The sequence below is a fragment of the Rhinatrema bivittatum genome, chromosome 1 (assembly GCF_901001135.1).
Source record: "Rhinatrema bivittatum chromosome 1, aRhiBiv1.1, whole genome shotgun sequence".
Classification (NCBI taxonomy): domain Eukaryota; kingdom Metazoa; phylum Chordata; class Amphibia; order Gymnophiona; family Rhinatrematidae; genus Rhinatrema; species Rhinatrema bivittatum.
The window spans coordinates 30,558,438-30,570,069 of record NC_042615.1 but is presented as its reverse complement, the minus strand read 5'-3'; positions in this window follow the sequence as shown (position 1 = coordinate 30,570,069).

Genomic DNA, 11,632 nt, shown 5'->3' with positions numbered 1-11,632 from the left:
ATGATTCAGTGGGAAGCAAGCAAAGGGGCATGTTGCAGTAGTCTAAGTGAGACATGATAAAAATGGATGAGTGTTTATCATGCTCTCTAACTTTGGGGTCCATTATAAAGTATATGTTGATGATATCCAGTTCATGTTTCTGTTGAAGTCATCATGGGACCTGACTATTCAATTTATTTGCCTATGTCTATTCACCATGCACTGTTGGTTTCTCCATAATAGATTAACACTAAATGTTGCCAAATCCAAAATCGTTATCTTGTTACGGTATCCCATGGAAAATTTACCATCTACCCTGGTATTCAATAATCAGCATATACCGATACTGCCTGAAATACGAAACTTCAGTATAATCCTAGATCCAGCTCACTCTATGAAATCCCACATTAAATCTATAGTTCGCACCTCTTTAGTAAAACTGTGTTTACTATGCCATTTAATGCCACTTCTCAATCATTCTGACTTTCGCACCATTTTCCAATCTTCAGTCTTCTTTGGAATCAATAACTGAAACTTACTGCTCTTAGATTTGTCTATTTGTTCTCTCAGATCCATGCAAATTGCTCTGAATTCTGCTGCAAGATTACTGACTGGTTTTAGAATTCACAATCACATAACTCTCATTTTACGCTCTCTATATTGGCTCCTGATATGTTGGCGAATCAAATATAAAATGGCTGTCATTATTCATAAGCTACTGTATAACACTTCATCCACTTGGATTGTTGCCATGCTAAATATTTATACTCCATCACGTAATATCAGGTTATCCAGCCAGCATTCACTTGAAGTCCCCTCTTTCAGAATGGCACATCTTAAAAAAATGAGAGAAAGGACCTTCTCAACATCAGGCTAAAAGGCATGGAATTCACTACCCATGTTCATGCACCTTGTCAGAGAACCCAGGGCATTCAAAATAGCTTTAAATACTTACTTCTTTAATGAGGCTTTTGCAGCCTATAGGGAAGCTCCTGAATCAATATTGCAGATGACACAGTTTAGTTTAGTTTAGTTTATTGTTGTTTATATACCGATATATCAGACAAACCATCACACCGGTTTACAAGATTATAATATTATAAGAAATACAATAATTCATAAAATAGTAACAGCTAAAACTACACAGAATAAGAAATGAATTAGATGTTAAGACAAATAGTATAAAGCTCAACATAAAAGAATCATAAAATTAACTATAAAATATGTAAAACAATCTAAAAACTAAAATATTGGTAGCCTTGTACTGTTAGCAGCCACGATATTTCTTTTATGTGTCTACTGATTTAAATGGCTGTGCTCATCCATTTTTTGACTATTTTATGTATGTACAAATTGGAACCCGCCCTGAACTGTTGAAGATGCAGGATATAAATATTAGGGGTGTGCATTCGGATTGACCGCATTAGTAAAACGCAACTCATATTTTTTTTTTACTTAAAAAATTGATTCGACATAAACGATCGGATTTCCCACATATCGAACATAGATATGTTCGATATGTGGGAAATCGCGATTGTTGAGCCAAAATAAAAATATAAACCCCCTCACCCTCCTTAATCCCCCCCCCCCCGACTTACCACAACTCCCTGGTGATGGAGCGAGGAGTGAGGACGCCATTTCTGCAATCCTTGGCGAGAAGCATGTGACGTCGGCGGCACGTCGAGTGACGCCGGCGTCACGTGATTCCCGGCTCGTTCGCGCCGGACGGCTCGTTCGGCCCAAAAAGAACTTTTGGCCAGCTTGGGGGGGTCAGGAGGCCCCCCCAAGCTGGCCAAAAGTTCTTTTTGGGCTGAACGAGCCGTCCGGCGCGAACGAGCCGGGAATCACGTGACGCCGCGTCACTCGACGTGCCACCGACGTCACATGCTTCTCGCCAAGGATTGCAGAAATGACGTCCTCACTCCTCGCTCGATCACCAGGGAGTTGTGGTAAGTCTGGGGGGGGGATTAAGGAGGGTGAGGGGGTTTAATTTTTTTTTTTGCACATATGTACATATACCCAACTCATTGGATTTTTTTTATGTCCATATTGGCCGCAAGTGGGACCCCCTTTCGGACATAAAAAATATGAACATAAAATTTTGCTCTGCACATCCCTAATAAATATCTTAAATAAATAAGAAAGGAAGGGATGGATTTTAGTAATGTTAGTAAAGGAAGAACCAACATACATTAGCAGTGTTTTGGATGTGCATAAAAAAGGAAAGTGAGTCATCAAATTGAACTCCAAGTTTATGGACCTAGAGAAATGGGAGGATGAGAGAGAGTACCATGCTCAGAGACAGAAAAAGAGGGAATAGGGGTAGCGATTTTGAGGGGAAGACCAAATGTTCCATCTTGGCCTTGTTAAGTTTAAGGTGGAGGAGCATCCAGGTGATGATGTCAGACATATAGGTTGAAATCTGTGACTGCAAGTGTGATGAAATTTCTGGTCAAGAGAGGTAGTACCAACACACATGGGCAGTGTTTGGATGTACTTAGAAAGGGAGAAAGAAGCATCAAAGGTGATCCCAAGGTTATGGGCCATGGAAACAGAAAAATAGGGAAGAAGGTAAGTGTTTTGGGGGAAGACGTTTCACCTTAGCCATAATAAATTTAAGGGGGCGGCAGGATATCCAGGTGGTGATGTCAGACGTAAGCTGAAATTTGGTACTGAATTTGTGATGAAATTTCACAGCACTACTAATTACTTCTCAGTTCTACCTCCCCCCACCCTATTCCACCCTGACATACATCCAGTCCACTCTCTCCAACTCCCTATCTCACAGTCCACCTCCTATCTATGGTTTTTCTTTAACTTCCCCTTTCAAATCTCCCACTTAGTACCATTCTCTCACCTGCACACTCATACCTGCAATCAAGCATTACTATCCCAAATGCTATATACTCCACATTTCACACCCTAATACCCACCACAGTTATCTGCTACCAATCATGCTTACCCTGCTCACACAACTCATCGGCCTCACAGCTTTCACCCTCATCCTCTTCAACTCCCAATCCATTGTCAAAAAAAACCCCATACTCAACGTCATACTTCTGGATGATAAACCTGATATCTGTGCCATAACAGAGGCATGGCTCAAAGAAACTGACACAGTACTACTAAACCAACTCCCGTTGCACACATATGACATATTCCCCATACCAAGACCCAAACAAAGAGGAGGAGATCTCCTACTAGCTGCAAAAAAGGACCTTAAACTGATACCCCAAGCTATTTGCTCTGCTCCTAAATTCGAAATTGGGCTTTTTAAATCCCCGCAACTACAAATCTGCTTAGTCTATACCCCTCCAGGTCTCCTTGACACAAACTCATCCCCCCTCATTGAGTACATAGCAGAAAACATATCAATGGACATACCAGCTATTATTCTTGGGATTTCAATCTACATATAGATTCCATCCCATTTTCACCCACATGTGATGCACTTCTGGCCTCACTCCAGGTGATGGGATTCAACCAAATATTACCCGGTCTAACATACAGAGCAGGTCACACCCTAGATCTCATCGTTACAAACAAGCTTATCCTCACAGACACTTCCTCTTGCACCCCAGTACCCTGATTTGACCATTCACTCATTAAAGCAAACTTTACAATAAAGAAAACCACAATCCCTGTCACAAACACTAAATACAACACCATACACTTCAGAAAGCCCTGTACCAGAGATGACCTTATCACAGCCCTTACCAATGACCTCGATAAACTGGCTCTAACTGATGCAGACTCTGCACTCTCAACCTGGAATCACCTCACTAACAATATTGCTGATAAACTCTGCCCATTACATTTTAAAAATATAAACCCCTCTCTTAATACCAAAAAACCCTGGTACACTCCAGAATTAAAAACACTGAAATGCAACCTTAGAAAACAGGAAAGGATTTGGCGCAAAGACCCCTCCCTTACACAACTTGCTAAATACAAATATGGCCTACACATCTACCATGAGAATATCCTTAAAACCAAGCAAGACTTTCACGCCCAACGAATCCATAACTTACATTACAACTCCAAAGCCTTATTCGCTTACGTCTCAGACCTAACCAAAACTCCCCCACACCAATGCCCGATGAAGAAGCCACAACAAAATGCGAAGACCTAGCTCAATTTTTCCACGATAAAATAGCAAAAATCATGACACATTTTCCCATAGCCTCATTATTATTTATTTATTATTTATTTCTTTTGTATACCGACATTCGATCGAGATATCACATCGGTTTCCAGGTAACAGGATGAATAGGGCGAGATCTGCCCTATTTTACATTTAACAAGATAACAATTGATTAAACTATTGAAGTAAAAAACATTGTAACATATGAATACAAATGAATGGGAGTATAATTTGTAGCATATATTCTATATACAATATATACAGTTTGACTTGGTTACGATTAGATCTGGTGTCAGGGGCTATGGTGTGAGAGGGAGGGAGTGGGAATGGGGTAGGGGTGAATAGGAATAGGGGGGGAAAAGGAGGGGGTGGTTGTGAGGGGGTGATATGCGGTAGTGCATGTAAGGGTCAAGTGGGCAGGTTTTCAAGGACATGCATTTGAGGAGGTTGGGAGTCCGGAGAGATAGTTGGGATTTGTCGAGGTTGGGAATCCGGAGGGAAGGCTTTCAAGAACAGCCATGTTTTTAGCTGTTTTTTAAAGACTTGTGGTGTGGGTTCGTGTCTGAGATGTGTGGGGAGGGAGTTCCATAGGGTAGGGCCAGCTATTGTAATGGCTCGTTTGCGTGTTGCATTGAGGTGAGCATTTTTGAGATTTGGGATGGAGAGGAGACCTGTGTTGGAGGATCTGAGATTCCTTTGTGTGGTGTATGGTTGGATAGTGTTGTTTAGCCAGTCCATTTTGTTATTGTTTATTTTTTTGTGTATAAGGACCCTCTAAAGTCCTCCCAAAAAAAACCACATGCCTCCCTAAACTCTTTTGAGACTATTGCTCCCTCCGAAATCGAATCACTCCTTAGGAAAATGAAATCCTCCACACACCCATCTGACACAATTCCCATTAAATACCTCCTCTCCATCCCTAACACAATATCACAACCCTTAGCTGACATCATCAATCGGTCAATCATCCTTGGTCATGTCCTACCTCACTAAAACAAGCTTTAGTCAAACCTATTCTAAAGAAACCTAAGCTTGACCCTACAGAACTGACCAACTACCACCGAATTTCTAACCTACCATTCCTTTCAAAAATTCTGGAAAAAGTAGTAAACCTACAACTAACTGGCTATCTGGAAAGAAATTATATTCTTTTCCCATCACAATTTGGCTTCCGTAAGTATTTCAGTATGGAAACCCTCCTCATCTCACTCACAGACTACCTCCTCAGATTGGACAAAGGCCACTCGTACATACTTGCACTGCTAGACATATCCTTGGCCTTTGACACCATAAGCCATAATATCCTACTTGATCGGCTCTATGAAATTGGTATCTCAGGTACACCTCTCCACTGGTTCAAATCCTATCTAAAAAATAGACAATATAAAGTTAGAATAGGTAACCATCTCTCCAAATCAATTGACCTACCACAAGGTGTTCCTCAAGGCTCCTCATTATCCTCTACCCTTTTCAACATCTACCTTCTGCCACTCTGCCACCTCTCACACACTTCATATATGCGTATGACGTACAAATTGTCATTCCTATCACTGACTCCCTACCTAAAGCTCTCAAAACCTGGGAAACCTCTCTCTCTGCAATCAACAACCTCCTCACTAACCTCAACCTCACACTCAACACATCCAAAACATAATTCATGATAATTACACCCCAACACAACCCCTTCACCCCTTCCCAAACACAACACCCTCCCTCCCACAATCTCCTTCACACAAACACGCAAGAAACCTAGGCGTCATCATTGACAATCAACTCAACCTAAAAATTTTTATTAACACCACAATGAAAGAATGTTATTTCAAACTACAAACCCTAAAAAAGCTAAAACCCCTCCTTCACTTCAACGACTTCCGTACAGTACTCCAATCCACTATTTTCTCAAAAATCGACCTACTTGCAACACCCTACTTCTCGGCCTTCCCAAAAACACTATTACCCCCCCTCCAAATGCTCCAGAACGCCACGCCCATATTTCTCATTAGCACTCGCAGAAACAAGCATATCACCCTTATTCTCAAAGATCTACACTGGCTCCCAATCCCACATCAAATCCAATATAAAACTCTCACCATCATTCACAAATCCTTACACAACCAAAATATGCACTGGCTCAATAACTCCCTTACTTTCTACAACACCAACAGACACACCTGATCCCGCTACTTAACAATTCTACACACTCCCTCACCTAAGCTTACTCACCACACATCCACTAAAGAGCGTGCACTATCCATTGCAGGGCATACATTATGGAACTCTATGCCTAGTGACCTACGCCAAGAACATTGTTTGAAAAAATTCAAACAAAAGCTAAAAACTTGGCTTTTCATACAGGCATTCTCTTGACCCACTCTTACATGCGCCCAGCATTAACCCTGCTACTTATCTTCCTTTCTCTGCAACGCTCCAGCCTTTCCCCCTAGCCTCTTCCCCTTTCCTGCAAGGCCTCTTCAATTCCTCCGTAACCATGTCATATCTCTGAGCAATTTTTCCTGCGCCTTGCTAATATGTAAATACTATTTTTCTCCTATATACCATGTTATTCATTTACCGTATTTATTCAATTTTGTACGCAGTTCCTCCCTTATTTTAGTCAACCCTCTCCTTGCTGTTACTTGTTTCAGCACTGTTCATTGTAAAGCTGTAGTTATGTTCTGTGTAAACCACTATGATGTTCCCAATGAATGTCAGTCTAGAAAAACTTTAAATAAATAAACAAGTAAATATATCTGGGACTAATCATCCTAACAGTACTGAAAACTGTGGGATGAGATCATAGTGTTAAGGGAAGAAGTATAGACAGTAAAGAAAAGAGGACCAGGGACAGAATATTGAGGTAAACTGACCTATAGAAGAGGAGCAGTGGAGGAAGATCCTTCAGAGGATACCATAAAAGTACAATGGGAGGGATAAGAAAAAAACCATGACTGAAGTCTTTAAATCCAAATGAGTACGGCGTGTCAAGGATTAGATGGTGATCAATGATATCAAATGCAGACTGCACCCAGACTCTCTATCACATCACTCAGATCCCTCACCCAAAAACTGTATACATACAGGTTGATTTTAAAAGCTTTGCTTGTGCAAAAATGCCCACATATGCGGGCCATGCATGAACAATAGAGATTAAAAAAGCTGCAAACTACATGCGTATGTACCCATGTGTGTGTGAGGAATACGAAGGTGGAAGAGGGGCAGAGCATGGGTGAGTCATGGGCAATTTATGGTGATGCCAACCTTACTCACTTAAATCCTAATTTTAAAAACAAAAACCCTCAGTGTGTGTATGCTGGATCTCTGCATAACTTTATTGCTGCTCCTGATGAGGAGCAAGACTGTAGATCTCAAGTTTTAGAACTTATAGGACAGGGTGAGGCATCTGGGAGAACTGGGCAGCATGCAGGATGAAGAACCAGAGGGTCTGAAAGCCCTCACTATTACCTGGACAACTTATGGACTAATGATAAAACTGGGAATGTGCCTCACATGAGTATGTTTTACAATTTGCTGACATATGTGTGTAAAACCCGACATGGTCCTATTGAAGAAATGCGTGTGCTAGCTGTGCTCGAGTAACCACTTTAAATTAGAAGCCTACTTACATGTGGATGGTGCATTTGAAAACATATGATGGTAACTTTGAAACAGGCGTGCAGGTGCAAATGTGCGAATGTTCGTCGATCTGCGCCCAGGTGTGCAGCCATTTTCTATCATACGCACGCATATGTGCACATGTTATAAAATAGCCTTACTGTGTGCACATGTGTGCGCAATTTTAAGTGGATGTGCACCTTTGTGCACAAATGCCACGCCTACTGCATAAGTGGGGAATTTTAAAAGACATGTGTACCACTATTATCAGTTTTACCAGTTCATTCCCAGCTTGCCCAGATAAGGGATAGGCCTTCCAAACCCCTCCAGTTTAATACCTCCCTTCCTTCTGTTGGTCCCGACCATTAAAACCCCACCAATTTGTATATTTATCTTGATATTCTATATTATACGTCATCCCTAGCAGAAGTAAAGTTATGCAGCAGAGGACTCTGGCATGCGCTGTGCATAAGTGTTTACGTGCTAATTTGAAGCTGAAAATCAAGGAACACCCATGCCCCACCTCTGTTTTTGGAACTTTTTATTTGTGCATGCAGCGGGAGACATGCTCATACTTGGGCAGCTTTTAAAACGTCCAGTCTCAAATCTACCCTTATTAGCCAAATTAATAGAAAAAACGGTACAGAAACAACTAGCGGAACACCTTGATAACAATAACTTACTATATTCGTCACAACATGGATTTCGCAAACACTACAGTACAAAAACACTACTCCTCTCACTTACAGACAACATCCTAAGAGGTTTTGATAGTGGAAAACAATACATTCTAATAATGTTAAACTTATCAGCATCCTTTGACACAGTAAACCATAAAATTATACTAAAAAGACTAGAAGAGATTGGACTACACAACAAAACAATAAACTGGTTCAGCTCATATCTAAAAAATAGGTTCTTTCAAGTTCAGATCAACAACACACTATCAGACAAATTCAATCTTGAAACAGGTGTACCGCAGGGATCAGCCTTGTCCGCAGCCCTTTTTAACATATTAACATATTAACATATTAACATATTTAACATATTAAAACAGCCTTTTAATACAACTGCCCACAATGCCCACCAACCCCACTTTGTACCAGTCTCTTCAACAGTCATCCATCAATAACAATGGTCTGGAAACACTTGAACCCATCTCTATCTTAGAGTTACAAACTCTTTTAAGAAGAATGAAACCTTCCTCCCATCCTTTGGATACCATCCCCACCAAACTGCTCCTGGCTATCCCTGACTCCATCGCAAAATCTTTAACGGACATCATAAATTGCTCACTCACCCAAGGTCTATATCCTGACGACCTCAAATTGGCCTCCATCAAACCTCTACTTAAAAAACCCAACTTGGACCCCAAAGACCCTAACAACTTCTGACCCATCGCCAATCTCCCATTTATAGCCAAGATTCTAGAAAAAGTTGTCAACACTCAACTCTCCGACTACATTGAAGAAAATAAAATCCTATTCCCATCACAATACGGATTTCGCAAATCATTGAGCACAGAGTCCCTCCTCATCTCTATGTCTGATTTCATCTTAATGGGCCTTGACAAAGGCCAATCCTTCCTCCTGATTCTACTAGACCTATCAGCTGCCTTTGATACGGTCAACCATTACACTCTCATTTCCATTCTGGCTTCTATAGGCATCTCAAACACCGCACTCTCATGGTTTAAATCTTTTCTTTCCAACAGAGGCTTCAAGGTTAAGATACAGGACAAAGAATCTTCAAGAATGGACGCTCCCATAGGAGTCCCTCAGGGCTCCTCCCTGTCACCTACCCTCTTTAACATCTACCTCTTACCAATCTGCCAACTCCTCTCCAACCTCAACCTCAAACATTTCCTTTACGCTGACGACATCCAAATCGTAATACCCATTAAAGAGTCTTACACAAAAACACTGAATCACTGGGAAAACTGTCTCTTCGAAATTAAACGCCTCCTATCTAACCTAAACCTAGTACTAAACTCCTGTAAAACAGAACTACTATTCATCTCCTCAGATAACAACAACTCCATCTCTAATCTTCCAACCACCCCCACTACTACACATGTGAAAGATCTAGGAGTGTTAATAGACAACCGGATGAACCTTAAAGCTTCCATCAACAGAACCACCAAAGACTGTTTCTATAAACTTCAAGTTCTGAAAAGAATTAGACCACTCTTCCACACTCAAGATTTCAGAACCATCCTTCAAGCTGTCATTTTCTCTAAGATCGACTACTGTAACTCTATCCTTCTGGGCCTACCCTCCTCCTACACTAAACCCCTACAGATGTTACAAAACGCTACGGCAAGATTACTGACAAATTCCAGGAGGAAGGACCATATTACTCCAATCCTAAAAGATCTCCATTGGTTGCCGATTCATTTTAGAATCCTCTACAAATCTCTTTCCATAATACATAAAACCATTCATCAACACTCCCCACTCGACTTACAAATCCCTTTCCAAAAGTATAACTCCTCCAGACCAACCAGAGACGCACTCAGAGGATCCCTCCAAGTACCCCCAGCCAAAACTACTAAACACATCACTCTACGAGATCGGGCCTTCTCAACAGCCGGCCCCCTTTTATGGAACTCCATCCCACCAGACCTCAGACAAGAACCCAGCCTCCCAATCTTCAGGAAAAGACTTAAGACCTGGCTGTTCAAAAAAGCATTCCCGGACACTGATTAACCCTGCAGCCTGTTGAACTACCTCCCATTGTAAAAATGTTAATTTAATGTAAATATCTTTATCTAATGTTATCCTCTCCCTTTCTTCTCTACTCCCAGTTCTAGTACCTTGTTATTTGTAACTGCTTCCTCCTCACTAATAGGTTACTCATTTGTTCTTTGTACACCCCTGTTCTATGTAAACCGGCATGATGTGATTGTATCATGAATGCCGGTATATAAAAATTTTAAATAAATAAATAAATAAATAAATAAATATACATGCTTCCATTATGCCATCTACTAGCAGGATTAGGAATCATACATTACATTTATGCAGATGATATTCAATTAATTCTACCAATCGACGACAAAATAGAAAAAAACATTAAGCCTAGCTAACATGTACCTAGACATCATAAAACAACTATTAAACTGAATGGAACTAGTGATCAATATTGAAAAAACGGAATTTCTACACTTAGAAAGAAAAATTATCAAAATAATTCAAACCACAATTATACTTAAAAACAACCAGAAAATAGAACTAGCGGAAAAAGTAAGGAACCTTGGAATAATAATGGACCCCAAAATTAATCTAAAACAACACATATCGCTAAAATAAAAGAAGGCTATGCTAAACTCATGATCCTCAGAAAACTTAAACCGTTACTAACTCCTGCAGATTTCAGAATAGTGCTCAGGCACTAGTTTTCACCAGTACTGATTACTGTAATGCACTTTTTCTAGGATTCCCAAATACAACAATAAGACCACTTCAAGTTCTACAAACACAGCAGCAAGAATACTAACTGGAAAAAGAAGAAGAGACCATATAACAAAGTCTGGCCGAACTTCACCGGCTACTAGGGATGTGAATCGTTTTTTGACGATTTAAAATATCGTCCGATATATTTTAAATCGTCAAAATCATTAGGGCCACGATACAATACCAATTCCCTAAAACCCACCCCCGACCCTTTAAATTAAATCCCTCCCCCTCCCGAACCCCCCCCCCCCAATGCCTTAAATTACCTGGGGGTCCGTAGCGGCGGTCCACAGCTTAAATTACCTCCGTAGCGGCGGTCCGTAGCTAAATCGGGGGAAGGGGGAGAGCAGGAAAACCGGCACACTAAACCGTGTAGTCTTCAGCCGGCGCCATTTTGCAAAATGGCCGCCGCAAAATGGCGGCGGCCATAGACCAAAACGAT